The sequence below is a fragment of the Platichthys flesus genome, chromosome 16 (genome assembly GCF_949316205.1).
Source record: "Platichthys flesus chromosome 16, fPlaFle2.1, whole genome shotgun sequence".
NCBI lineage: Eukaryota > Metazoa > Chordata > Actinopteri > Pleuronectiformes > Pleuronectidae > Platichthys > Platichthys flesus.
Window position 1 is genome coordinate 17,629,810 of NC_084960.1, and position 27,623 is coordinate 17,657,432.

General features: G+C 42.3%; 1 protein-coding gene across 3 annotated transcripts in view; it reads left to right on the plus strand.

The window, feature by feature from the left end:
- Nucleotides 1-1,926: 1,926 nt before the first annotated feature.
- LOC133971451 (RNA binding protein fox-1 homolog 3-like) overlaps nucleotides 1,927-27,623 on the plus strand; it is a 310,652-nt gene continuing 284,955 nt past the window's right edge. For all 3 annotated transcript variants that reach the window (XM_062408806.1, XM_062408805.1, XM_062408807.1), the window contains exon 1: nucleotides 1,927-2,030. The gene's annotated coding sequence lies outside the window, so the exon portion shown is untranslated. The remainder of the gene's footprint in view (nucleotides 2,031-27,623) is intronic.

The window sequence follows — 27,623 nt, forward strand, 5'->3', positions numbered from 1 at the left end:
CTATTTCTTTTAAAGGGGCACAAATTCACTGTGAAGATCATTCTGGCAAAACCACAGAGGAAAATGTCGGGGGGGGGGGGGGGGGGGTTCAAAGAGAAAAAAGCTGACTGACTGCGTAAGTGAAGCTAAGCTCAAAATGAAAAAGGTTCATTATATGCCCGTCAAGGTGAAAGGAAGCCATCTCCTCGCCGATGCCGTTTAAAATGTCGACCTGTCCTTCTCTGAGGGCAAAAAAAAGAGGAGAAATTCTGCTCTGTGGGTGTTTGGGTGTGTGTGTGTGTGTGTGTGCCTGTACACGTTTTGCATATTGTGTGAGTGTGTATGACTGATCAGAGCTACAGTTCAGACAAGGCCAGCGATGTTAATAGTGCCGCTCAGTAAAATGACCCTTACATCCGTTTCCTTACATTCTACAGTGCTTCACGAGTCCTCATATTTTCCCCTTGTCAGCAGTGTTTGTGTATCAGTGTTCTGTGTGTGTGTGTGTGTGTGTATGTGTGTGTGACCTCTACAACAACGAGCGCCGTGCCCTCTTGGACCTCTGCCTGTCTCTTTGTATGTACCTGCTCATGTTAAGGTTGTTAAATCGCACTCAGGATGCATTTTATTCGGCGGAGAGGGAGAATGTTACGCTCGACCTCTGCGGATCACAGATGCTGTCCCTGGTGCCTCATTACTGACAATTTATATAATCTAATGTTACTTGAATCACTCGCTGTGTTGGCAAATGGGTGTTTTTTTTTTTTTTAAAGAGCTCTTGTTCAGCGTTAACACTATGGCCGCCGCGATGCTACAAATCCCAAAAAGCAGCAGGTGGGGGAGACGCGGCTCACCACGTTTCTTTTCTTTCTTTCTTTTTTTTGACAAAGATTTTGAGAAACGACCTTCAGGGCCTGAATGCAAATGAGCGGAAGCCTCGCGGTTTTGATTTGTTGGGTTCTGTCCCCCTGCCAAGGCCTGTTACCATTTTCATGAGGAGCCGATGCCAACGTGGCCAATCTTAACTATCTATTATGGATTATGAGCTAACCTTGCACCTCGCCATCTTATTTCTTCCAGCCGTGCTGGATGTGAAAGTTTTCCACGTTTTGTAAGAACGAGCTGCCGCCTTAAAGTGCAGCGGCTTCAGGTTCACGGTAGATGTTCTATCCCATCATTAGCAACTTTACTTTTGGGACACTTGTAAGTGCCACTTTTTTAGAACACATTTATGGAACTTTGAATGAGGATTCTGGCGTTATTATCCATTTTGATTAATAATCTATAATAAAAACAAAGCTAAAGTAACAATAAATATCTTCCACTAACGAGGGCTTTGTGCATCTAAAGCCTGACATGTCTTTTCCCTCTGCTTCGGTTTTCCACTGTTGTTGAAACCCCCGACTCAAAACACATCACTGCTGCACTGGGCGACATGTTCCTTCATTCAGTTTATTTTGACTCAATCCCACCTTCACTTTAGCTGCTGTAAAATAGCCACCACTGAAATGAGTGCCCGATGTACAATGCAATAATTTATACTCATTGATGGATGTTTACTAAAAACTGCAAGTCTCTGCAGGCTGTATTATGAAATTACTGTTATGTATCTGAATTGTTTAAATTTTTCATAATGTTTATTTTCTCAGGTGAAAAGAGAAAAATAATAAACTTCCACACAGTGTCATTTCCCTGGGAAGTCATAGACTTATTTTCATTAATAGGACAATGAGGAGCAAATAACATGTACATTGTGGAGACTTCATGTTGTCTTCAATTACATATTACCGCATATTACCGCATATTCAGCTAAATGAACTGTAATATTAAGAAGAGAAATGGTTTGCTGTAGTATTGATTGTCACAATTTAAATGTGTAACTTCTTGGTCATTACTTTAAGAATCAACCATAACTCTTGTTTCTTCTTCTTCTATCGTATTGTTTTAGGTTGTGTTGACATCTGACTTCACTCTCGGCGTCACCATCGACTAACTTCTCCCTCTCCCAAAACCTGCGATCAGCGACCTCTGACCTCCAGCCTCTCAGAAAGGTAAGACAACCCTTTGAGAAGACGTAGGCTACATCCACACTGCTGCATTCTCGTTTGAAAACGCATTAGCCAGAAGGACATGTTTGGAAAGGATGACCTAGACACTCACAATTGATTGGGTCTTTTCACTCATGATGTAGCCTTCGCTGATTCTTCAGGCTGAACACGACATGGATAATTGATTACAGGAGCTGCTCACCCTGTTGTCTCTGCCAACTGCTGTTGTGCAGTTAAATTCTGCATTTGACAATGATACATCTGTAGGAGACGAGCTATTATTCAAGCAGTCTCTGTTTACTCTGGCACGTAGATCCCTGCAACATGTACATATATCATGTGATGTGCATTTCCAGGTGTGATTGTTTGGACAGAGATTGTTTTTGTTGGAAAATGCTGTTCTCAAACTAAAATGTAGTCGATGAAGAGATCGTGATACTGTTGAGGAAAATAAACATGAATGAAGAGTATCCACAAACTTCAGTAGATTTAAAAAAGGGCACATTTTGATTTAGCGATGCTTACAGTGTGAGAAAAACAACAATACTTCATAGCTGACCCCATACATAATTATTTTAAGAGGGTGAAAATATAACACAGCATCACAGAATACTCAATGAAGCCCAGAAACTATAATGAAGGAAGTGGAAATCAGTCAGAATGAGTCTATAACGCAGCGGTTTTTATTTTTATCATGTAATCAAATGGTGAATAAAGAAGCACTGACCTCTTTTTTACTCGCGGAAGAAAAAAAGTTATTTCTGCTCACAGAGAACTAAGTAGTAGAAGTCCCGAAACTTATTTGCCTGGACAGTGACAGCCGGAAAGTAAAATTAATAAAAACAGTGAGAACTTCTCCACTCCACCGCCTCTGTACTTTCTCATTATTTAGCTCATTGTGTAATTAAAAGATGTCTCAGCAGGTCTCTAAATGCCATATTGACTTAAGTTACAAAACACCGGCCAAGAAAGAAATAACCTTCTTTTTTCCCTCCTTTTGCCATTTTGTGTAATGAGCCACTTCTTCTACGTCCCTCTGCACAGCGCTGTCAACGCTCTCCTCTCGCCAGCTCGCGCTCCGTTTCAGACAGTTAAAAGGCATCGGAACAAACTCATTGGGATGATAATCTAGTGTGCGTCTGCATTTTTCAGGGAGAATATATCTCCAAGCGTGTCAGACATCGCATCAAAGCCGCTGTTGTAATTTTCTTCGCAAGGGCAACTTGAAAGAGGTGTCGGGAAGAAAGTAGCATCGCTTCCTTGTTTTCTCCTACAAGGCAGCTGGTTCAAAAGTAACCCCGAGCTTGGTGATGGGGAGTGTGGGATGATTCAGCAGGAGCTCAGCAGCTCGTCTGACTGATTCACATTAAAACATAAACAGAAATATGGCTGCTGCAGGGAGCTCCACGGAGGAATGGGAAGTGGCCCCGACTTTCACAGCAGCAAATCAAACGGTTTTATTTTTTTGTTAAACTCTTCCTCTCTGTTTCCCCTACTCTACGGCCCCCTGTAGCATTGTGCACACACAACGCTGCCTACTGATTGGCCGTATTTGGTGCACGTACCCTGACATAAAAAAAAAAAGAAGCTGAGGAGCGGAGATTTTCCCATGTCACAACGGGATTGAATGTGGTTCTCCAGAAGAGGAGGGCCTGAGAGGATTATATGGCTCAGTGGGCGCTGTATTGTGTGGGGAGTGGATACAGCAGGTACCCACCGAATCCCAGCCAAGAGACAGACCCAGTGTTGCTAGGGATAATGTTGCCTCCCAGCAATTAAACTCTGGAGGTTCTGGAGTGGTTTAGGAGGGAAGCTTGTTAAATTATCCCATCGCTTCATTCCTCTTTTTCTCTCTCGGCCTCTCCGTTAAGCACATGTCCTCCTCTTTTTTTTTATTACTGTTTTCCTCGATGAGCACGGTGGAACTGTAGGGGGAGTCTTGTGCCTTCAGTTCTTCTCTGTTCAATTGAATCCTCTGCATCTTTTCAAATCAAATGCACTGCAATTGAAATTTACTTTTCAAACAAGTGCACTTACATCCTCCTCCTGTCTGTTTCTACATGACAACGAAAAAGTCAAGAGCTGCCTGTTGATTTTTTTCTTCTTCTTCTTCTCTGAATAAGAGAGAAAAACATTTGAGTCAATACAACTTTGAAAAGTCACAATTAGCCATATGTAAAAAACTTTAACTCGACTTATTCAGAAGACGTCACTAATAAATTAACATCACTTGCGACAAACACTAATTTATGGTTCATTTGTATGCAGAAGCTGAAAGCACAGATTTCCTCTGCTTTCTCATTATGTGACTTAGTATGAGATGCCTCCTGTTGACTGCCGTTATTTATTTCACATGTTGTTTACTTTGTTAGTCATTAGGCCTTGCTTTCTTTGTATTCATGAGACCAAATTAATTTGTCATCTTGTTTGAAATTTTCTCTATTCATGCTTTTATCAGCAATATACTTTTGTCTTCTAGATTACTTTTCATTCTTTACATCATACATCTGTCAATCCTGTTTTGTCGAACATCAGTTTAATTTCTTAAGAATCCATACACCTTGCTTAAGCATAATTTACCAGAAAATATATAATTTCATTGGCCTATAATGATATTAATTATAACAATAAGTATGATAATGTTACATAATATGTTATTGTAGCAATGACAGTCCCGAAGTTACTGGCCTTTTGATCCATTTTATTCATTTATCTTTCTTCTTTTCCAATTCTGCTTGTTCTGTTCATATTCTTTCTTTTTCTTTTGTGTATTTCTGTATGTGAGTGTGTGTGTCTATTCAGATTCAAAACTTTATTGCCAAACAACTCCGTTTGTGTGTGTGTTAAAATTGTTGTCTAATTGTCAAATATATACCTGTGTTGAGGACCCCCTTTGAAAACGCGATCATGCAGTTCAAGCAGATAATCCTGATAAAGAATTTCAATATAATTCATTATAAAATGCACCTGGTGTCCCGATACTATGCAGATTTGATTTTTACCTGAATATATTTACACCTGATATTATTTTGTCTCCAGTGTCCACACCGAGATGTGATTGTTGCGTCCGCTCGCATAATAACAAAGCAGACCAAAGGATAGAAGAAGACGGTATCAATTCACAAAGCAGCGTTACTGTGTTTTCTTGTTTAATCGATTGGTCTCGACTTAACTCCCTCCACAAGTGTCGTGAATAAAATGAGGACTAAGGAGAAGACAGCTTCCAGGGTTTACAGGCTAATGGCTGCAGCTGCCTTGCTGCTTTGGCCGATCGGAACGCCGTCAATCCTTGTCACTTGTCTTCCGTACTTCCATGCGGTTGAGCTCTATTTGATATTAATCCAGTCATAGGTACATTGATTAGTTGATTAATGTCTGAAGATCAAGGTGGTGGAGAGTATCAAAGTACACATGCTGGAATATACTATAAAACATATCTGACCTTTCAAAATGCCTATTATTTAACCTTGTACAAATTTTATGATTTGTTATAACATTTCATACAGATTTGTTATTCACCCTTTGGCAGCTACAATAAATGAAGAGCTATTTTGCCTCATACACTTAAGCACATTCAAATTTTAACACTTGCAGAAGTGAAAAAGTCAAATGTCTGAGCAAGCCTGTACATATATCAGGTTCTTCAACAATCAGTTATGTGAAGGATCTAATTGATCTGCATTAAATTTGAAGGACTTGCTTTACATGATAATTCTCATTATCAGTTTTAAAACAGAAATGAGCCACATTCTGCTCATATTCAGATTGGTGATTTGAATTCTGGTTATAACTTGAAAAGGTTTACTTGCTGTAATGTCAAGAAACAATCACTTTCCTTCTACTGTCCATTACTGCAGCTCCTCTTTTCAGTCGCTGTCTGAAACTCTTGGTCTGGGTTCTTGTCTCTTTAAGGCCCATCTCCTGATTAAAGCCAGTCTGCTCCAATTGGCCAGCTGGCCTCATGTGTTCTGATTGTTCCATAGCTTCCAGCGTGTAGGGAATGACGGCCTCTGTTCTAGCTTAACCTAGCTTTGTTAGGCGGGGTGTCATACAAGCCATTAGGTGTGCATTATGGTCTGGACTACACTGACTAGATGTTTCAGGAGCTTCAGTGTTTTGTGTGTGGAGTAGGAACTCCCTTGAACACAGAGTTTAAACTTCTTTAACTTTACAGAACTTTTACATTCACAAAACTATTAACTACTTTTATCTAATAAGACAGTAAAAGCACAAGGAAAAAGCATTATACGTCTCCTTTAAACTGAAGCTAGATTTATTCTATAGTCTATTTTGCCTTTGAATTCAACCTGCCTCAAACTCTGTCTTGGTTTCAGTTCGGTGGGGGAGGTGTTGCTCAAAAACTTTGACAGCTGTCCTCGTCCTCGGGCAAACAAACAGCCCATTTCAGGGGTCAAAGTCCACGGACTTCCTCTAGAAAAAAAACATCCTCTCATTTATTTCCAACCGGGACACTTTGCCTCCTGACTCCTTGGGGAGTGGTATGTCCGTAGTTCCAGGTCGGCTCCCAACAGTACAGAAGTGCTGAGTTAACCTTATATCCTTACCCCTACACACACACACACACACACACACACATTCAGAAACACACACACCCCAAGGTAACTGTGGGTAGTATGGCCCCAAAGCTTCGTGGTCCAGGACAAATTGGTAGCAAGCGGCTCATTTACTCGGAGCCGTCATGAATGGACTGTGCCGTGACTGTGTAAACAAGTGCAAAGACTCCCAAGGGCATTCCTGCATAAATAATGACTCCAAGAGATGTTTGCCATTTGTACCACTCACTGGTTGCAGGCATGGGTCAGCTAGTCTCCTCTGTGGGGAGTCTTCAGTAAACAACAGCCGCTGTGTCCATTAACGACTCAGTGGAAAGTTTACCTGGTTACAGGTGCAAGGGGCTGGTCTCCAAGGCTCCAGGATATTGGGAATTTATTTGGCTTCTTTTGGGAGCCTTCGGTTTTTCAGGCACAAGCTTACAGCCGTTCTGGCCGTGGTCTGAATTTTGGTAGAAGTTCCAGTTCAATTATCGATTACGGTACGTGTTTATATTTGGTTGGTTTGTGTGCACACTGCCTAGTTTAACACAAGCCAGGACTTGTGAACCCAAGCCGCCTGGACCCAGCTTGTTATTTTGCCATGAGCTTTCTGTTTTATCACATCCCCCTGTCACTTTAGAGTATAGGCTTTTTTTTTTTTTTTTTTCGAATAACACATAAAGCAGCCTTTGAGTTCAGGCCCCATTTATTCTTTTAGTTTTAGCAGTCTTTGCAGGCATGATGAACTGGGGAGCCCAGTGTGTTTTTGTTGTTGTTGATGAATTTCTAACAACTCCTTCCCAGTTTTCTTGGAAGGGGGGATAAGAGAGAAGTTATTAATATTCCTGAATTCATAATAGTCTCACCTCACCAAATGAACCACGCTGAGGAATCCATCATTCTGAATTTGATTAAATTGCTCCGAACCTTCTCTTTGTGAATTCACATGGGGTTGACGTTAGGGGAGGCACTAATGTGCATTGCTTTTGGTTCTGGTAACAGTTTGTGTGTGAATGAAAATCCTTTACAGGCAAGAGATCCAGCCCCTACTCATTTTTGGAGTTATTTCTTTCCAGATGATGAAGTTCTTTAATATGGTTGTAACGAAGCCATGCATATTCATGGTGCCTCTCATTATTATACTTTGAGCTTATGCTGGCTATTGTTTGGGAAATTTAAACACGGGCATGCTGATTAAAGGTAACTAAGGTCTCTTACTTCAGGTCCTTGTGGCTTAAATGTCCATGAGATTGTTAAAAATAAATATATTTGTTTGTTCAATATCTTTCCTGCACCAGAAACTCAATACTTAAAAAATGGCCTCAACATTCATCAGGCTAAGTCGTAGCCTGAAGAAACATATTATTTTTTCCATTTAGCATTTTATAAATATGCGTTCCACCATCCAACCCAATGTATTTAGGCAGAGGTAGTAATTACTCTGCATATGCTTTATATGGTATATATATATCTCATGCATTATACACATGTATGGATTATCATGACCACAGGCCCTTGACACAAACTTGCCACAGATCCTTCCCCACACATTGTGTAACACACACCAACGATCACGTTACTTTCATTATTTTGATATGTTAAATGACTGTGGTTTTAGGTCTTTAATTTCATGTACAGCTAATTGTGTGCATCTTTAGCAGTTTGTGTAATCTACATCCAGTCTAGTACAGAGCCACATACCACCAAGCTAAATTTCAGATATAACATTCCTACCTGAAGCACCATTGTGGCCATTTATGAGGAAAAATGTCCAGTCTGGGACATTTGCAAGTAGGATGACTCTCCCTCACTGGTGCTGACAGGAAGCATCATCTACAGTTATGTACGTCGCAAATTCTATTTGTTACAACATCAAGTGATGAAACTGCTAATTTACAAAACTTTCAACTGAGATAATGGATCTCACAGCCAAAAACCCCACATTGGCTCCAAGGCCAATTGATACAGGTGCTCTGATTTCCTTCTTTTCCTATTTGGCATGGTTTAAGGTTTGCCTAATCTCTATGAACAGATGTTGTATTCGGTGCCGAATCTCAAAGCGAGGGACAAGATTTTGTGGCATTCAGATTTCTCGTTGTGGTCACCCACAGGTGAACAGTCAAGAAGTGCCACACATTGATGGAAATATATTTGTTACCAGCTTTTTAATTTATCAGAATTTAATTTGCAGATAGCTGTCGATAGAGATTAGCAAAAATGCCATTGGTGCCTTAAACCCTTGCAAAAAGTGTTTCACTTCTGTTTGTGTGGAGAAGCATTCAACTTGTGATATAAAAGAAGCTAGTCAGGCTGTAAAAGGTGTAGGGTGAACAGACGAGGGCTAATTCATTGTTAGATGACAGCTGATGGGCTCTGAGATTGAGGCGTACGTGTCTTCTATCTAAATAGACACACCATGCTAACATGCTAATTATTGGCTCATTAACACTGTGTTAACCGTAATCAGCACGATCCGGGATGTCAGACAATAAAGCAGTGATGATCCTGGATAAAAAGTCTGACGGGTTGAAGGTCAGTGGCAGAAGTCATCCTGCGACATTCAATGTGTGTTGCCATCCAGCATTTTCTGAGGTATGTGACTGTGAACTAAAGTGCTGGACTGACCCACTGACCTTCATCCCCCAAAACCAAATAACTGCTGTGGCAAAGACTGAACCAGATAACTGCACTGTACCTCCTCGTCTCGACTCTGCTCAGCAAGCAGTGGTGCACTGACCTGATATCATCTCCAGCTCCGTGAGCCTTATGTTCTTTTGACTGTGGTTAGCGCGCCTCAGTAGCTGCCGGGAATACTACTGTCAGCTATACTGTTTTTAGACGGCCACCCGGGCGGTGAGCAGCACTCCAATTGTGTTGCATAATTGTGTGGAATATGGGTTTCCGCTCCAAGCGTGGGTTTGAGGGAGAATAGAAAAGCAAGATGATGTGTCGGTGGGAGAGAGGGGAAGAAATAAAGAGGAAGACAAAACGACACCCACTCCTCATTAGCTTAAACATTGCGTGTATCCGTTATCCTGTAAGATAACATTTGAAGAAGAGGATGGGGGGGGGGGGGAAGCGGAAGCCCACATCTACTGCGCCACAACATGGGATGGAGATATAAAACAAATCTCCACACTTAGACTCTGCCATCTGTTCATCTTGGAGAAGAGCATGCCTTTGCAACACTTTTTTCTCCCCTCCCTTAGAAACCATCAAGCTCTCAGAAACCAGACAGCTTGACAAAGTGACACGCCTGGATGCCAACCCTGCGGCTGCATGTTTTCTTTCTCCTCTCTCCTTTAGAGTTTTCACCCCCCCCCCCCCCCATTAGATAGTTTGCATATCTAAATCCAGTTTTTGATAGCATATGTGAAATACAATGTGACATAATACAATTTGAGCCTCATGTGCGAAATGGGATTATCTTGGTCGTGATTGTCAGCGCTGTGTTACAGTAATCACTTTCTTCCAGGGGCGAGGACGTGACTCACTCGCAACTTGACCTGCTGTCATTATCCATTCACTCTGACAGTATTTATGCATTTGGCTCGATATTTTTGTTTTGCTTCAGGTGAATTAGGAATGAATTCGAAAATAGAATAAATAAATAAAGGAATGATGAAAAAGTGAGTAATCCCCCTGCAAATTGGAACAAAGAGTACATCCCACCAGCAGTAAATCCCCCACTCTCTCTCTCTCTCTGAGAATGCTGGGGATGCGTCAGAGGAAGTGGTCGATCATCACAGAGCAGACAGGCATGGGCTTTGGCTCTGCGCTCTCCACAGCCAGACGAGCTCCCCAGTGGGCTAATTGATACAGGATGTGTTCTCCAGGTCTCCAGAGGAAGGTCACATCACATGAGTCCAACGCACTGTGTCGACATACAGAACAAACCTAAAGCCCCTATTTCTATGATGCCAGAGATGGGGAGTTGTATTTTACTCTCTAATATTGACACCTACTGTTTCCACGATGGTTCATTTACCAAGTTCGATATTGTGTGACCAGAAAAAACAAAGTACATTTTTCGCAATGCATCGCGTCACTCGTGCACACAACATGGGTAAACACAAGCCGCAAACATTCGCCCATTCTCCTCCAGAAAAGGCGAGGAGGACAACTGACAGAACTGACTGCAATCGCTGTCAGTACCTTGTACCTTGTACCTGTCGTGGAAATGCAGGAAATGTCACAGCTGCCATGTGTGGGTCCACAAGACCATCCGGAGACGCACACAGCTCGGGGATTTTCAGCGTCCTCCCCAGGGGCTGCATACGGATGACTGCCGTTTCCAGTGCTACCTGAGGCCAACCGGTGGTTAGTTAGTTTGATGGTCTGATAGCTCTGATTGGTGATAATGTAAAATGTGGTGGGTTTGATAGACCGGAGCGCCCAATGGGAACGCAGCCGTGAACAATCCATATATTTATTTTCTTTACAGCCAATATGGCTGCCGGGGAATTGACTAACAAGACAGTATTACACAAACTATATAGTGCAATTCCTCTATGACTGCCCTCACACCATCTATCGTTATGCAATGTCACATGTGTCTTTGATCTGATCTACTGTAATTGAATCCAATTTTGTCCAGAGGCGTTTTGGTCTGGAAATTGAAAATGGACTTTACCCTTGATGTGTAAATGTATGCTTGTCTGTTGACAAGTGTCATATTTGTCAGGTCTGCAGCAACCAACCGTTTCCTTGGATCCTCTTACGAATAGTCTTGATTTTATTCACTGCCACGTTGCAGTCTTCAATTTGCTTGTTTTGTTCAGTTCAGAGACTTAAGCTATTACATCTACTGTTATATATGATGAACAGAAAATCAAAAGATTTGAGAAGCTGGAACCGGAAAATGTCAGGCTCAAAACCGACCACTGACACGATGAACCAGTTGTCACTATAATTTATTTCAATCAATTCACATCCCAAATTCTACGGACCTTCTCCATGTAGTTCTCTCCCTTAAGAATGTAGAGCTATAGCACACATACCACCGCTGACATGTATCTTCTGACACACACACAGGCCTGTAATTAAAGCGAGTGATGACTTAGGAAACACAGCGGAGAGTTGAAACAGGACAGAACAAGGGAGGCATGAATCACCTTTCCTCCTGACTGCCATGGATTAGGCGGAGCACATGTGTCTCTGTGTTTTGGGCACTGCTATCTGGACGACACACCCCTCCCACCCACCTCTGCCAAGAGGTGACACATGGCCGGCTATGCATCATTTTTTGAGTGTTTGGCTGGAGCCTCGTCCTCTCTCCACGGCCCCTCAGCCTGCCACCGCGGCCCGTAAAGAGGACATCCATCAGGACAGGTGTAATTTGCCATGCAGTCACGCTTCTCCGCTAATACAATTTGTTAAGCAGTTGTTAAGTGTGCGTGCGTGAGTGTGTGTGTTCAGCGTGTGAATATACAATATGACCCATGTGTTTTTCTGGGATTCGGTTTCGCTCTGTTTTCCTTGCTTCACTTTTAGTTCAGAATTGATTCTGTTTCCATTAAAGTCCCTTGAACTTTCAGCAGTTTTCCAAGGACACTGACGATCATTATTCACCCGTTGGCTAATTAAATTCAGTTTTATCAAAAATAATTAAGAATTCGCTCAAAGAAAGGCGAACTTCTCTTTTTAATACTGTTGAACATGTTCTAGATTAAAAGGGCCCGGAGCTTTCGACTCGCAGAGATGCGAGGATAATTTGCTGGCTTAACGGGTGTTTGCTGGGTGAGAGTGACATGGCAGACGATGACGGCCCACGCTATCTACTCCAAACTGTGACATTGAGCTGACCCAGAAAATTCTATGTCATTAAATGCTTGGTGGAATTTTTTTCCGTCACTGACCGCAGTTTGTACCCAGCTCGACGACACAACGCCTGGCTCACTCAGAGCTTTGAGCGTCTTTTTTTGGCTCTGTCCTGCTGTAATGAAATTCTACAATTACTGGACTCTTCAGGCCTTTCTTTTTTCTTTTTCCTGCTGTTTTCCCCGGTCTTGCATCACAGTCAGAGCTTTGCACGGAATGCTACCAAATGGGTTTCCTCGATAGCCTTACACAATGCAGTTTAATTCCGGTTACACAACACTAGATGTCACTCCAATGTTCCGAGATTAGTTTGATGTGACTGCATTTGCCCGCAACCTAGGCGGACATCCCCCGTTCGCCTTTTGGTGCGCCCCCACACATCAGCGTGCGAGCTTTCACATCACATTACGTCACACAACACCCCCCCCCCCCCCCCCCACCCCCGTTAACCACGGATCAAATGCTTGTGTCATCCAAGTCGAAGATGCTGTCTCAGATAAGCAGATTTTAAGTGTGTGTTATTTGAGCAGAAAAACTGAAGAGGGGTTAGCACTGTGGTGTGATCCTGGGTCTCAGGGGGAGGCTCCCGCTTGTCAGAATGTGCTGTTGCAGGATCTTCCTGATGAAGTCATTAAGAAGTCATTAAGAAACCATTAAGAATCATTAAGTCGGCGAGGTGGCACTCCAATGCGCGCACAGCGAAGCGCCAGGCATCAGGAAAACTTGTTAATCACGCAGTTTATTTGTTTCCCCAGTGTGAGACTGTAAATACTATGACAGTGTGTTGAAGTGTGCATCCTAATGAAAGTCTGTATTAGCTCCTCTGCCAGTGTGTGAACGCCCGTCTCCAGAGGGGCCACTCTCATCATCACACGATGGCTGCCTCCTCACCAGCGAACCCTCTAAAGCAATAAACACGGGCGTGCGTTTTCTGATTCCGTTCACTCATTCTCCCCGTAATCGACCAGGTGCCTGATTTATATAATGGCAGAGGTGCTTGCTTTGTTTTTGTCCCCACTCTTTCGATTGTTGTGATCTTTGAGCTGTGCGCTGTCGTGTGTGCGAGGGTATGCGTGTGGCCAAGTGTCGGCACTTGTCAAGCGTATAGGCGCGCCCTCAGTGTTTTTCTAGCTGATTGTCTGCGACCACTAGAAGCCCCATACTGTGACAGGTCGGGGGGAGGAGGGCGCTGCTTGAAAACCCACTGAAGAGCTCTTATCTTACTCATTAGGGCTGAGCGAGATGTTGCCTTACCCCATAATTATCTCCATACAGTAAATCTCTCATTAGGAGGTCCCTCTAAACCGAACCCCTCAGAGACACGGGAGCTATATGCAGGGTGAGGAGGGAGGGACGGAGGCTCAGGTGCCTCCTGAACCTGCTATCAGACAGAATTAGACTGCACGGGGTGAAAGCTGATGTGTTATTTGAAAAAAAAAAAAAAATGCTCAAGTTAACAGTATGTATATACATCATCAAAGGTACAGATGAAGTAAAGAGCAGAATCAAATCATTTTGGGTTCAACAGCAGTTAGCAGCGGCTCTGAAAAACGAGGTCTAGCAATGAGCACTTCAACATGATTTGTAAGCAGCGCAAGACAACAAAGTACTTCAAAGAGGCTGAATCATCTGTTCCCAAATTGGAGGCGCATCAGTCACAGAAAAAAAGAAAAGAAAAAAAGCTCTTTAACTTGTCAAGGAGACAAAGTTTGAAAAATCATACGCCAAACAGGTAATATCATTTGTGCAGAGAAACTCAAAGGCTGCAGGATGTGGTGCTCAGGGTTGCCATCAGCGTGATGGCTGACTAACTAACCTGAAGTGGCAAAGAGGAACAGCCTAAGCTTCCCATCCTTTCTTTGATTTTTTTTTTTTTCCTCTCTGTTCGGTGCTTATCTCATATTTCTTCCACTTTTGGTGGCTACAGTTTCTGTCATGGAGGTAATTAGCCGCGTTGGCTTTCCTCAGGTTGCCTAAAAACAACACAGGCGTGGAGCTGAAGTAAACACGTTTCACTTTGAAACTGTGAGAGGCTGCTCGGGTCCTGATAACCAAGGAGAGAAAGGAAGAAAAAAAACAATATGCTGCTTTTTCCATTCGATATAATCTGTGCTTACATTAACAATAAAGCATGTCACTTTGACAGAGGAGACTGCTCTTCCTTCTCCTTTTTTCCTCCCGTTAGTCAGGGTTGGTTTCTTTCATCCATGATCATAATCTCTCTACAGCCTTAACCAAGCAGCCACTGTGGCTGTAATCAGAAAACAGTCACATGAATCATTTTTGTAGGGGCACGGTGTCGTCCTGCTGATAGCGACATCGTATCAGGAAACACTTAAAGGTTGAGAATTCTTGTCTTCCCTCAAGTTCATTCTTGACCTTCAAAACAAGAGTTTGATGACGCTTTATCTCTTCCCGACGCCTTTCAGCAGCAGCTCACACAGACGTCCTGAGTTCAGGCCCCAGATTTACTAGGTGCTGGTTTATGGGGAGGGAGCAGGACGACTGGAGAGGACTGTGAGGGATGGGGGAACAAGCGTGTCACCTAGAAAGTGCATTTTTGTAGAGCTGAGCTGCAACACAGAGTACGTTTTGTAGGGAACATAATCGCAGCCTGGATCATGTTCGGAGGCAAAAACTAATTTGAATTAATGAAGTGCATTCATTTTAAGTTGGAGCTGTGGAAAGTTGGTTGGACTGTCACTAGGGTTGTAAAGGGGTTGAACATGTTCTGTAAATTGCCAGAAACTTTCCATGGGAATATTAAGCTCGGGAATTTTGGGAATTTTGAAAATAAAAAGTAAAAACAACATTCAAAACTCTATTTCAACCCCGCACTGTGCATTTCTCCATCACATGCACAGATAATTCCCAGCATCCTACACAATACAGCAGAGCTATTGAGGCCTGCTGCAGTGTGCAGGACTAGTCAGGTAAGTTTCAATGATATTACTGAGGAAAATATATTAACATGCTGATTGTGGATTGTTGATCTGTTCATCTAGCCTATTTCTATTCATTTATCCATCACTTGTAAAATATTTTAAAAGACGATTCCAATTGTTGGGCCAACTATTTATATCTCTGGCATTGCATTAGTGTTTTTTTACAAGCTTTTTACTCATCTTATTCTACAGAACAATGCCACGTGCACTATCTCCAGTATGGAGACATTTGACCCCAGCCAATGTAGAAGGAAAGGCTGTGTGCATTTGCAAATACTGTGCAAAGACCTAGGCTAAGAATGACACAGAAGATGCAGAAGCATATGGTCAAGTGTCCAAAGTTTCCTCAGGGCTCAAATCCGCTTATGAGAAAAAGAAAATGTTTATATTTATGTCTGTATATGACAAGGTAAATACAATTAGCGTAAATTACCCACACAATTTCCCGTTAATTCCTGTTAATTCCTGTATATCCCGTATATTCCCGTTAATTCCCATGGAAAGTTTCCAACTTTGAATGTGCCCGGAATTTTGCAACCCTAGCTGTCACACATCCACAGGTTCTGTCTGTGGTTTAGGTTCAACAAAAGGAATGTGGTTAAGTTTAGGGAACAGATAAACTTTTGCTTTTGCTAAACCCATTTATTGTAAACAGTAAAAGTGTTTTTCTCGTGCTTCTCAGTTATGAAGCTAATAAATCCAGGACACGATGTGATCGTGGTGTGGAGCCGCGGTATCAAGGTTCTGCCGATACATGCACTAGACCAGTGGTTCCCCAGTGGTGTTGTGAGGCAAGTCAAGGTGTGCCCTGGGATTTTGAGTGAAATCTGTGAGGTGGGACTACAAAGCTTCCTCGGTCTCACCGGTGCATCAGACATTTAGCTGGTGTGTCTCTGTATTTGATCGAGTCGTCTCGCTTCCTCAGCTCATCTCCTCGGCAGAGTTCACTCTCACACAAACACAGGCCCCCAGGCTGGCCCCGCCCCCCCCACTCACTACACTTTAACAATAAACATCAACACTCATCACATACTATGCATTTGTTTGATTCACTCAAGAGTTGATGAGACACGTATTTAAACACAATGAAAATGTGAAAAGCAGACACACAGATAATTGTGAAGGTCCTACCATAATATTTAAAAAATCACCAAGTTGGAGATTTCCTTCCAGTTAAAATTACAAATGTACACTGAAATATCCTGAACTGAGTTGATATTCCCAAAAATTTAATGGAATCAATCCCAATGCACATAGGAGAACCACTTAAAGTAAGAGAGAAACATGGGTGCAAATGGTTGATAAGGGTTTTGCATTGATAAGAATACAGGTGTGCTTGTGATCACATTTACATTTCGTATCAAATTTACTTTGCGCTCTCAGTTGAGTTGTAGACAGCGTTGGGTTGGAGGCTCTTACAGCCCTCGTGCTAACACTTTTTTTTTATTTTAAATTTTGATCACGCGTGAATTGCTTTGGAAGACAATGACGAGCAAAATGTTGTTCCATTCACTGTGGAGGACATCTGCTCAATACATTTACTCTGTTTTCCCAGCCAATTCGCTCGGTCACTCTTCCAGACTTTAACTAAATCTGAGGCGGTTCATTGTGGAGTTTTTCCAGTGCCTTGTTCACAGATTTGAAGAGGTGCGAGCCTGGGCGCTCGGCCCTTTGGTCCCTCGGAAAAAAAGGAACAGCCGCAGAGCAGGTCCAGCACAATAAATATCTGTCAGCTCCTGACATGTTCCAGGGTTCCTGTCCAGCTCTGTGGTCCCTGAATCATTTAATGCCTCCCCCACGCCTGCTCGGGCTACACATCCAAAATAAACAATAAGAAATGCAGGTGTGTTAAACAAACCGCCTCATGTGATCACAGCCGAGCAACTCCCTGTGTGAACGCTTACCGCTGCTCAGCTGCTTGTGGCCATTCAAGGATATTGACAGAACTGCGCTCCAAATACCTGAGAAGCCGCACGACAGATGGCTCTCAGCTGCCATATTTAGCTTACTTATACGTGTTTGTCAGCACATTTGGCTCCACACCTCTGCCCACTGCTTCGCTACCAGACGAAACACGACCCTCCCGCTGACCGCATGACCCGGGTCATTCGACTTCTCTCAGGGATTAATCCATGTTCTGTGTAAACACATTAACCGGCAATTAATATGGAGATTCTGCTCCAGATGTGCTTGTAAAAGTGGAGTTTGGACTTGGCACGCAGCTCTGCGGATCCATATGGGTTAGCCGCCGAGGTAATATTCCACCTGCTCCCGCCGCCATTATTTTTCACACAGGCAAACAAATGCCCCAAAATGAGAGACACAGCGTTTGGTTTCGGATGCGCTGTGAGGGGTGGAGGGGGGCAGGCGGGGGGGGCTGGGGTCCCACTCTCGCGGTGTTCACGTACACCTGGGGAGCGTGTGTTGAGACGTTGGCGGAGAGTCTGTTTTGTGCTCTTCCGTTGTGCTAATACCAGTCCTCCCACACCCGGAACACGATGATGTGAGGGTTTCGTCAACAGCTGCAACTGTCTGTCTGAGTGAGACAACATCATCGCAGCACGAGTAGCTCTCCTGTCAACGGGTTAAACCTGACAAAACTTCCACTGTCGGATTGCGTTGATAACATGGAGGAAAAATGATGTAAAATGTGGAAATGGTAAAAGCCTGTAGCGGCGGCTCAATGCCGTCTGCGGCGTTTCAACTCACCTGCTAACTCTCACAGACAGACACACACACACACACGGCCCATGATTCTTCAACAAATTGAACCGAACTGTGCTAAATTACTTTTTTTTTTTATCGATCAGGCTTATTTTCAGACCATGTAATTTAATCCTCCTATTACTCGGCCTATATATCATCTTTGTTTACAAAGACAAGGCCGATCGATAGAAAATAATAGTGACTCTCTTTGAGAATGAATCAATGTGAAGCATGATGCTGCAGTATTATCATTTAAAACCAGTGTGGCAACATGATCTGCCTCAGATGTCCTGTCACTGGTTTAGAGGTGTAAAGGTCTTATCTGACTGGCAGCATGGAGGCATTAAAACAAAACTAACAGAGGGAAAAAAAAAGTGATTAAACTTGTGCCGCGTGTCAACCTGGCGTTTTCCCCCTCTGCGCCGGACGACTGTCACGTACGCCTGTCGCTCTGCAGTCCCCTGGTTTCCTCAGGCAGGTGCGTGCAGGTCACAGCTGAGATATTGTGTAATTCCTGCTGAGAGGATCAGGGGCATCAGCCAGCTGCAGACAGAGCGATCGCAGATACGAGCTCCGCTAACTCCCGCTCTCAATCAGGGTTTCCCCCCAAAACACCCACGAATTCAGGATTCAGAGCAGCCGCATAACAAGTGGCCACTTGTATGTGACGTGCATATTATCATGTTTTTTAGTCCAAGAACTGCAGCACTGGCATCATTCACAAGAAGAGGCTACATGATGAAAATATAAATGTATGCATATTTAAATGTGGGCTCAGTATAAACCACACACGTGTTGAGGTATTTGTACTGAATAATCAGGCTGGTTGCATCCATTTCCATATTTTCTTCCTGCCTGTTACTGTAGTGTGATTAACCACCGGGTGCTCATTAACTCATTTTGGACGTGATGTTTTATTTTTGCATTTAAAATACTGAATCTCAGATGCAGATGTTCTTGTTTGGTCTGGACCTTTAGACTTTTTGGTTTGGTCTGAACCAAAACAACAGGTGTGAATGGTGCCACGGACCACAGAATTTAGTCCGATCAAAGAAGGGGTCTGAGTCCATTCAAACTGAACTGAACCATGGATAATTTTCAGTGTGTTGAACCTAAACTAACCGGATCAAATGTAAACAATGGAATCAAGACCTGAAGCTTTGTTCAGACCTTCAGTGTGAAAAACGTTCTTAGTTGAGATTGTATCAATATCAATTCAATACAAGGGGTAAAAAAAAAAAAAATGGATGAAGAAGTGCCAGAAAACTATGAAATGAATTGTGTTATAATAACAAGGTAATTAAAACACAAATATATTATTTACATAAGCGAAAATATAAACACACTTTGACCATTTGAAGCTGTTTTTACTCCCTTTTCCTGATCAAGGATTATTTTTTTTCTCAAAATATTTTGCCATAATCACGACTACCAAATTAATTTTAAGTTTGGAATAAACCACGGAACTGTTTTCTCAAGGACTGGCAAATTACCACTCATATTGTTTTAACGCTGGGTGATAGTTGGCAGTAAATGTGTTCTTAATTGCTTTATTACAAACGAAATGTTGTAAAGGGGAGAGGACAGGTTTTAATTCGGCAGAAAGCGGAATTAACTATTTCGTATTAATTATCTTTGAAACATGTCTGACGGCAAATATGTATAGTGTCTAAATGGCAGCAAGTGAATCCTGCCTTCTTCCACACCTTCACTCACCTGGATAACGGCCGTGCTCACTGATCCTTAAATTCACGGTTTTGGAAAGCTACTGTACAGAAAATGGTGGACGATAAAAATCAATGAAAAAAAAATGTTGAGGAAGGAAGCAGGAAGCGGTGAGATCTGACCACCACTTGGTCACACAGGAATCACACTTACCTGGACCATATGTCTGCATGTTCATGTCAGAAAAATGCTTCTCGTTGCACTTTTAAAGGAAGCTTTGGCATCAACAGTGAGACTCTAAAACAAGATACCAGGCTGCCGGCCGGTTTCCCAGTCACAGCCGCGAACCTCCCACTCTCCGCCTCATGGGGTCTGTCCTCCGACTCAGCCCCGGATGGACTAGCAGTCCCCTGATGGTCGCATCCTTTCCCCTGAGGTCCGCCGTGTGCTGAGGGGTAAAGGGGAGATATTCACTAGCAGACGCTGGCCACAGTTGCTCTGCCTGGCAGGAGCATCGTGTTGGCTCTGACCAGACCCGAGTCTTCCAAGAGCTCTGTCTTTTCCGGCCGGCCTGGGCTCCAGCATGGGGTCTGGCAATGCTGAGCGTGAGCTTGGCATCCCGGACAAACAACAGGAGGTGGAGGCATCCTCCCTCTCCCTCTCCCTCTCCCTCTCTCTCTCTCTCTCTCTCTCTCTCTCTATCGCTCTCTCTCTCTCTCTCTTCTCTCTCTCTCCTGATGATCTGCTCCAAGGACGATTTCCCTTCTCTGGAAACTGGCTGCAGTTACAAACAAAACAGCAGCAGTGTTTACAGACCTTCAAAAGGAATTGAACAGAACAAAAGGGGACTGAGGGAATAGGTCTGATTTTGCCTGATTCATATTGTAAAGAATCAAGTCCAGACTAATGAAATTGAATTCTCACTCGGATGATTGGAATGTGTATATTGTGTGTTAGAAGCTGGGAGGCATTTGCCAGATTCTCTTCATATCTGCTAATGAAGGAATATAAACTATTAACATATGTTACTTTAATAATATGAATGCTCACATATTTCCAGTTAAAAAAATAAACATTAATACCAATAATGCTGTTTCAATTATGATCGATAACATACATAAAAATACGTGTTTTTTTAATCATTCACTATTTGATGATTAAAACATTATTAAAGTGCATAATTTATTTAATTCGAATTAAAAGTATCAATGTCTAATGACGTTGTAAATGTTGAACAATCACAGAAGCATTAATTTTTATCTGAAAAAACTGAAATGCGTAAATATAAATAATATATCTTTCATTTTGTCATGTAAAAAGTCATTATTTCTCACTAGCACAGGGAAGTTAGCAGCCTGCGTCTATTGTTTGTCTGCAGAAAAGAGAACTTTCTCTATAATTTTACAAATGTGTTGTTTTTTTTTGTTAAATTTTGCACAGTAGTGCTTCACAAATCCACAACATTGCTCTGAAACACGTCTGCATTCTAAAGGAAACAGACAAAGTTTATTTTTACAAAACTTTCATTGAGACGAGTTCAGAAAGTAAAAGGGATTTATTTATTTATTTGCAGCCTGGGGGTTTATATGTATCTTATGTTAATTTAAAACACTTTTTCACAGCTGCCTGTATTTTGCTTGCTCCATTATATCACAATATGAAAGTTAGAAAAGGTCAAAAGGAAAACAGCGACAATCAGACTTCCTGTTTGTTATTCCAAGAGCTGTAAAAAACAAAACTTTTCGAAAATTTGAATTACGTCTCAATTACTGTTTTGTATGTGTCAGCAGCAGCATATTGATCTCGTACGGTGGCTAATGAGCTTGAAGCTTCTTTTCTCCACTTCTCCCAACACACTGACGGACCAGCCTGAGATCCGAATCCTAACAACGTCCTTCAGGCGTCACGTGACCGGAGGGTGCGTCTCATTTCCATACAGCACTCTGCGGATGGCTAGTTTTCTGACCGCCCCAGCTGATGAAAATAAAGGAAACTGTATTTTAAAGCAGCACCCTTCCCGCAACCCCCATAATTCATGCTGTTTATGATGTAAATATTTCACGGAGGTGAGATGACCCCACAGCATGGCAAAGGCCATTAATAATCATAAAAAATATGTAACACCCTCTCAATGATTAATTGTGTGCATTTTGCATAATGCTTTGTTTGCGGTGGGCTTTACGCAATTTACTATCAGCCGAACAAACTGTCAAAGTAACCAAGGCTACTTCAAAGTGATTTTCGTACCGTTATGACTATTCACTCCCTAACGGCTCAAAAAATGGAGTCCGCCTGAGATAAAACCAAGTTGTGTGTCAGTAAACAAGCATAACTGCAAATTCTGTGCAATATTTCAATTAATAATTCATATGTGGCTCCTGATGGAGAGGAGAGCTGCATGCACCATATAACATGATGAGCTGTGCTTTGTGTAAGAGATTCAGTTGTTTGCAAAGGAGTCCCACACTTTTGTTAACTGAATCTAAAACTTGGGACCCCATTGATTAATTAATAGCAATTTAAATGTTTTCATTTTATCATCAGTGTTTATTCGGACTAAAGAGGGAATAATTACATCAGTAAATCACTGTTCTTATATAATGCTTCTTGTTGACGTCAAGCTTTTGTTCCTGTGAAGGTTAATTGTGCCTATTTTAGATGATGCTTGACACAGATGTCGGTCTGATTAATACAGTGAAATGCATAAAGGAAAAAGTAATGTCACAGATGCTACAATCACGAATAAAACATATTGAAGTGAGTTAGACGGTCAAAAGGAGAGTGTGAAATTCTAATTTCGAGCTCCAACACCACTTGATCCAACACTTTTGACTTTAACCTGGTATCTGTTTCATTAAACTCTTCCTTTAAACATGCATTTGCAGTAAAATGCACCGTGCAGTTTTATCATTGACTAATAAAACCTTTGAGATTTAAAATGTTCTTTTAAGATCCACATACTTCTACTGAATCTTGGTCACCTCAACACATTTCTTCAAAGTGGTACAATTACAAAAACATGAATTGCATAAGGACCCTTTATGTCACTAAACTAGCACAGACACTTTGATGATTAATAGATTTGACTTGTTTTCCCGATGGTAGCTCCTCTACTAATTTCAATTACATTAAATCTGTATATTTATCCAAACATTTTTTTTTACTTATTCTTAACCCCAAAAAATGTTATAACCTAAATTGATGCGACTTGAAAACAACCAACATTAACTATGCAAATAATTTTATTAAACCTATTAAAGTTTTACAGTGCACTTATTCCCAGTCTCTCTCTGCAGAGATCCATTTCACTTGTTGCATACATTGCGTGCAGTGCATTACTACCGATACTGGATGTCGCAGTTTTTTTATAGTAGCCTCTGCTGTCATAAAATCCAACTTGGCGAGATTTGGTGGTAAATCTGTCCGGATTGCTTTATGGCACAAAGACAGATTTTGACAGGTATTGTTCTCTCAGTGTACACAGAAGAGGTGTGAGCATCAAACAGGAAAGAAGTCAAGCCGCTGTTTGTTTGTGTCCTTGTGGTGAACGATCGCTCCAAGTTCTCTTTGCAGAATGGAAGCTTCCTTACAGTTTTTAGATGGGCTGTGTGCTTGATATCGCATGTGTGACCAATTAAAAGACACAGCTGTTGTTTCTCCCATCTGTTTGAAGTAGCTCTGTATTACAGACTGCCGCCTTGTTTGGATGCGACGTGTCATTCTCATAATGAATCGCCGGGCTTCTCATTTGTTCTCATCAGCCCAGTTGCTGTCTGATTTATCCTCATCCATCGCCTGTTCCCGTGTTCTTTTTGCTTTGGAGTCTTAACTTGGACAATTAGGCGACTGAACAGGTTTTTAGTGGGACAATACTTCCCGGGAAAAGTTATTGTATCGTAAAACTGTGTAAGCGGAAATAGTACAAATTAAAAAGAAAGTTCAAGAGGAAACTCTGTCTAATTCAAGTTTTTAAAGTAGTTTCAGTTTGCTGACTTTGGCTCTTCTCTATTAGAACTTAAGTTGCATTACATTACATACACTTATGATTGGTCATTCCATTCGCTGCCAGTGGCTTATACAGTGATGTCTTCACATGAACTGAATGAACATAATCTGGAAAAACTAGACGAGTACTGTCTCCACCAGGACCCAACAGACCCCTTACCTTGCCACATTTAAGTTTACCAGATCCTGACTTTTATTTGGATCTTTACCAAATCAAACAGGCTTATAAATATCAGTCCTCTATTCTTGTCTGATTGATTTTCACCCAGATTCATGAATTATTCTCAGAGAAATCAATGCTCAAAAACGATCAAATGTTAAAGAAAGTTAACAGAAATGTATAAAGAAAATGCCTGGATACTGGAAATGTGCCATTAGCCTGTCATTGCCACTTGTTGCCACAAGGGCCGCTTCTCAGCACAGGCTTTATAGTCCTATTTTAGAAACTAAGATAAATAAAGACTTTTACTGGTGAAATTAATTAATTTATTGTTGTAGCACTTCACCGATTGTCACTATGCTATGTGCTCTTGCTTTTTTTATTAATAAAACCAACCACCAACCATTAAGGAGTGGTGGCACCTCAGTACAATACAGCAGGTAGGGGGTTGGGCACTGTAATTAAAACAGCTAATTTCTTATCAAGAAAATGCCACAAACACTAGAATGGAACTGAGTGGAGCGCTTACCCAGGCCCCATTTATCTGCACCACATTATACAAACTAATAGATACCAGTTCAATTAACACACCTGCTTATTCAGAAAGATTCAGTTATTATTCCCTCGGAAATCAGCAGTGTAAAAGAGGGTTGGGGTTAGGGTCACCTGATTCAGATCTTAACCGTAATTGGATGAATTCTTCCTAGGGTCATGCCCCACCCCCACCACATACCTCCCGGAAATCGGTTGAGCAGTTTTGGCGTAAACCTGGCTTCACACAAACCAGCCAGTGAACAAATGGACAGGGGTGTAAATATAACCTCCTTGGCGGCGAAAAAACATTTGTGTTTTGAATGTGTGATTTCAGGATCCAAATCTTTGTCAAAGCTCGTCATGTAGGAGCAGCTTGGAGATTGTTATTGTAGGGTTTTGAAAATGGTTACAGCCCGGAAGCAGATGGGGAGGAGAAAGCCATTTACAATAGACGTGTCAGGCTTATGTCGGGATTATACCCTCAGTGTTCATCCTGTGAGCGGGCTGGTTCTTGTGTTGTCGGTGACACAAAACAAGCGTTTTTGTAATTTTTTTGTGTGAGCAGGAAATAACCGGAGAGGTGAATAATCTCTTTTCTAATAGGCTCAACTGACGCTTGTGATGGGCACGTGTCAATATGTTCTGACTTAAATCAGTCCGGTGGTGAAAATTATCGCTGCGCATGTTATAATAGCAACAAATCCCATTTCATAGCAACGTATCGATAAGCTGAGCCTCCGGATGACTGGGTCTCCGGTGTCTTGGAGCGAGCAGACACAGACGATACTGGCCAAACAAAGGGCCGCTCCAGTGGAACACTGCGAGCGCTGGCAGTCGATTGTCTTATTTGATGTAGATTCCTGAGAGGCTGAGCAAACCCACAGCCTCGGTGAAGGTTGGCCCTGGATGCAAACCGCTGCTTCCCCCCGTCTCTCTCTTTGGACTCAGACAATACATCTCCAGGCCTCGCGAAAAACAGGTGCTGGCAATTTAGCCCCCGACCAGAAAGACATGATGTTTGATTGGAGTGGAGCCGAACCAGATTGTTCCCTTCCAATTGAGCCACAACCAGCTGACATTTTCACAGTATTTAATAAAAGCCACTCTTGATTAGCGCGGCCTTACCACAATCTTTTTATTTATTCTCGGCGGCAGAAAAGCATTAATTCACAGTAATTAATGAACAAGTGGTGGAGGGCCTGGGAACAGCTGCCTCCTCTGGGAGGCTGGAGGAAGGGACTCTTTCCTTTGCCCTGATTAGACGCACTCCATTTCCAAGATCCACATGACACTTTCTAATGATAGCTGCTGCTGCAGTGCTGTACCTGGCTGCTACAGCATTTTGTTACGCATGCAGGACTATAAACACTCTGATCATGGCTGTGCACGCTGACTATTTTCTCATTTGCAAGGTCGTGAATCAAACAAGCAGTACATCACATCTGCACAGGACATTATTCTGACCCCCTTAAATCAACGAATAATCAAACACCTGAACACGACTTTGCATGTCCGGAAGTTTACAACTGCTTTACATAAAAGCTGAGATGAAAGTGTAAAAAAAAACAAGGAAAAACCCAATTACCAAAATCCGCTCTCATACAGCAGCTACAGCAGACGTGTTATGAGTCCATTTGGAGTCGTTCATGTCGCCATCCATCTCGTCCCTCACTGCGAGTTCTCTCTCTCTCTATTTGGTTCGGAGACATTTTGTTTAGTCTCCCAGCCCTTCCCTTCTCATATCCTCTGTCTTTGGCTGTCACTCGATTTTAGTCGGACGGATAAGCCGATCTCTTTTATCCACACTTGATCTTTTTCTCTTTTATCACCACGTCTTGATTTGCCCTCCCCACCACCACCTCCACCACCCATCCCTCCTCCCTTCCAGTTGGCTGGCCATTGAGCTCTCCTTTATGAAAATAGTTTCGACTTGAAAGGCAGGGGTGAGGTGGTATGGAGGAGGGAGGGCGGGGGGGGGGGTTTGCCAGCTCACAGGTCCGCCTTCATATCTCTTCTGTCACTGTGAACGCCAGGTATGTGAGCTCGGCTTCCCATCGGCGTCTAATTGTCTGCTTTCTTCGTATAGATACTGGCTAAAGACCGAGAATTTAAATTTAGACTTGCTTACATGCCAAAAAAGTTAGTTTTTTCCCTCTCCCTCCCACATGGAAAAGCGGAGGAGGTGAGTGAGCTAAGTGAAGCCAGAAGGAATCATCATCGTTGCTTCCTGGCTGAGACAGGTGGAAGTCGCAGGTTCGCTGCTGACGTGGACCCGTTTGACTGTGGAGGGATGCAACATGTCCAAAGTGCACATCTCACCAACCGAGGATTATCAGTATCAATATGGTCGTATAGTTTTCAATTTGTTTTTTTTTTGTGTGTTTATTCTATTCACTTTTTTTTCAGTCTTTACCTCACTCAAGAGTTAACAGAAAAAAAAAGTCTAATAAGAATGACATCTTCTCAAAATATGTAATATGATTTCAAATGCTACTAAGATACTTCACACTTAAATGTGTGTATATATATATATGTGTATACATATGAAAGATCAAAATTGTGCAGCCCCTCGCCACCAGATAATTAAGAAAAGATTGTTGAATTTCACTTTCTATTAACTTTGTTATGAATTAACACTTTAATCGAATTTCAAAACAAAAGCACAATCTGCCCGACCACTAATCATAAACGTTAAGTCCTTGTTGCAGCTTTAGTAGATTCACTTTACAAGCTGAAACATACCTGTGCTTTCAAAAACATAACTGAAACCACTGTATCTAAGCCTCGTGCTTGTGCTACACCAAACAATTTCCGTCCAACAAACCATTTAAACACATCGATGAGCTGCACCGGGTGACATCTTCTTTCATTCCAACCGACTCGCAGCCGGCAGTTTATTTTCTCTCAATCCCTCATACACCGCTTTGCTTCCAGAAGTGCCAGCAGAGTGCACTAAATGTGGATTAAAATAGTCCCCAACCACTTTTTCCATTTTCTCCAAATACTGATTCATGTCAGAAGCGACCGACGGCCTTGGCCACGGATGCGGCAGGGAAGTCAAAAAGTACTGAGTGACAGACTCACACATTGTTGCTTCTGCTCCTCTGATGGGACTTTCACGACAGTAACAAAAAACGTAGGATATTACCAGTCTTTTCATTTCCTCCTGCAATCATCACCAGTGTCCTCTTTCAATCGACAATCTGTC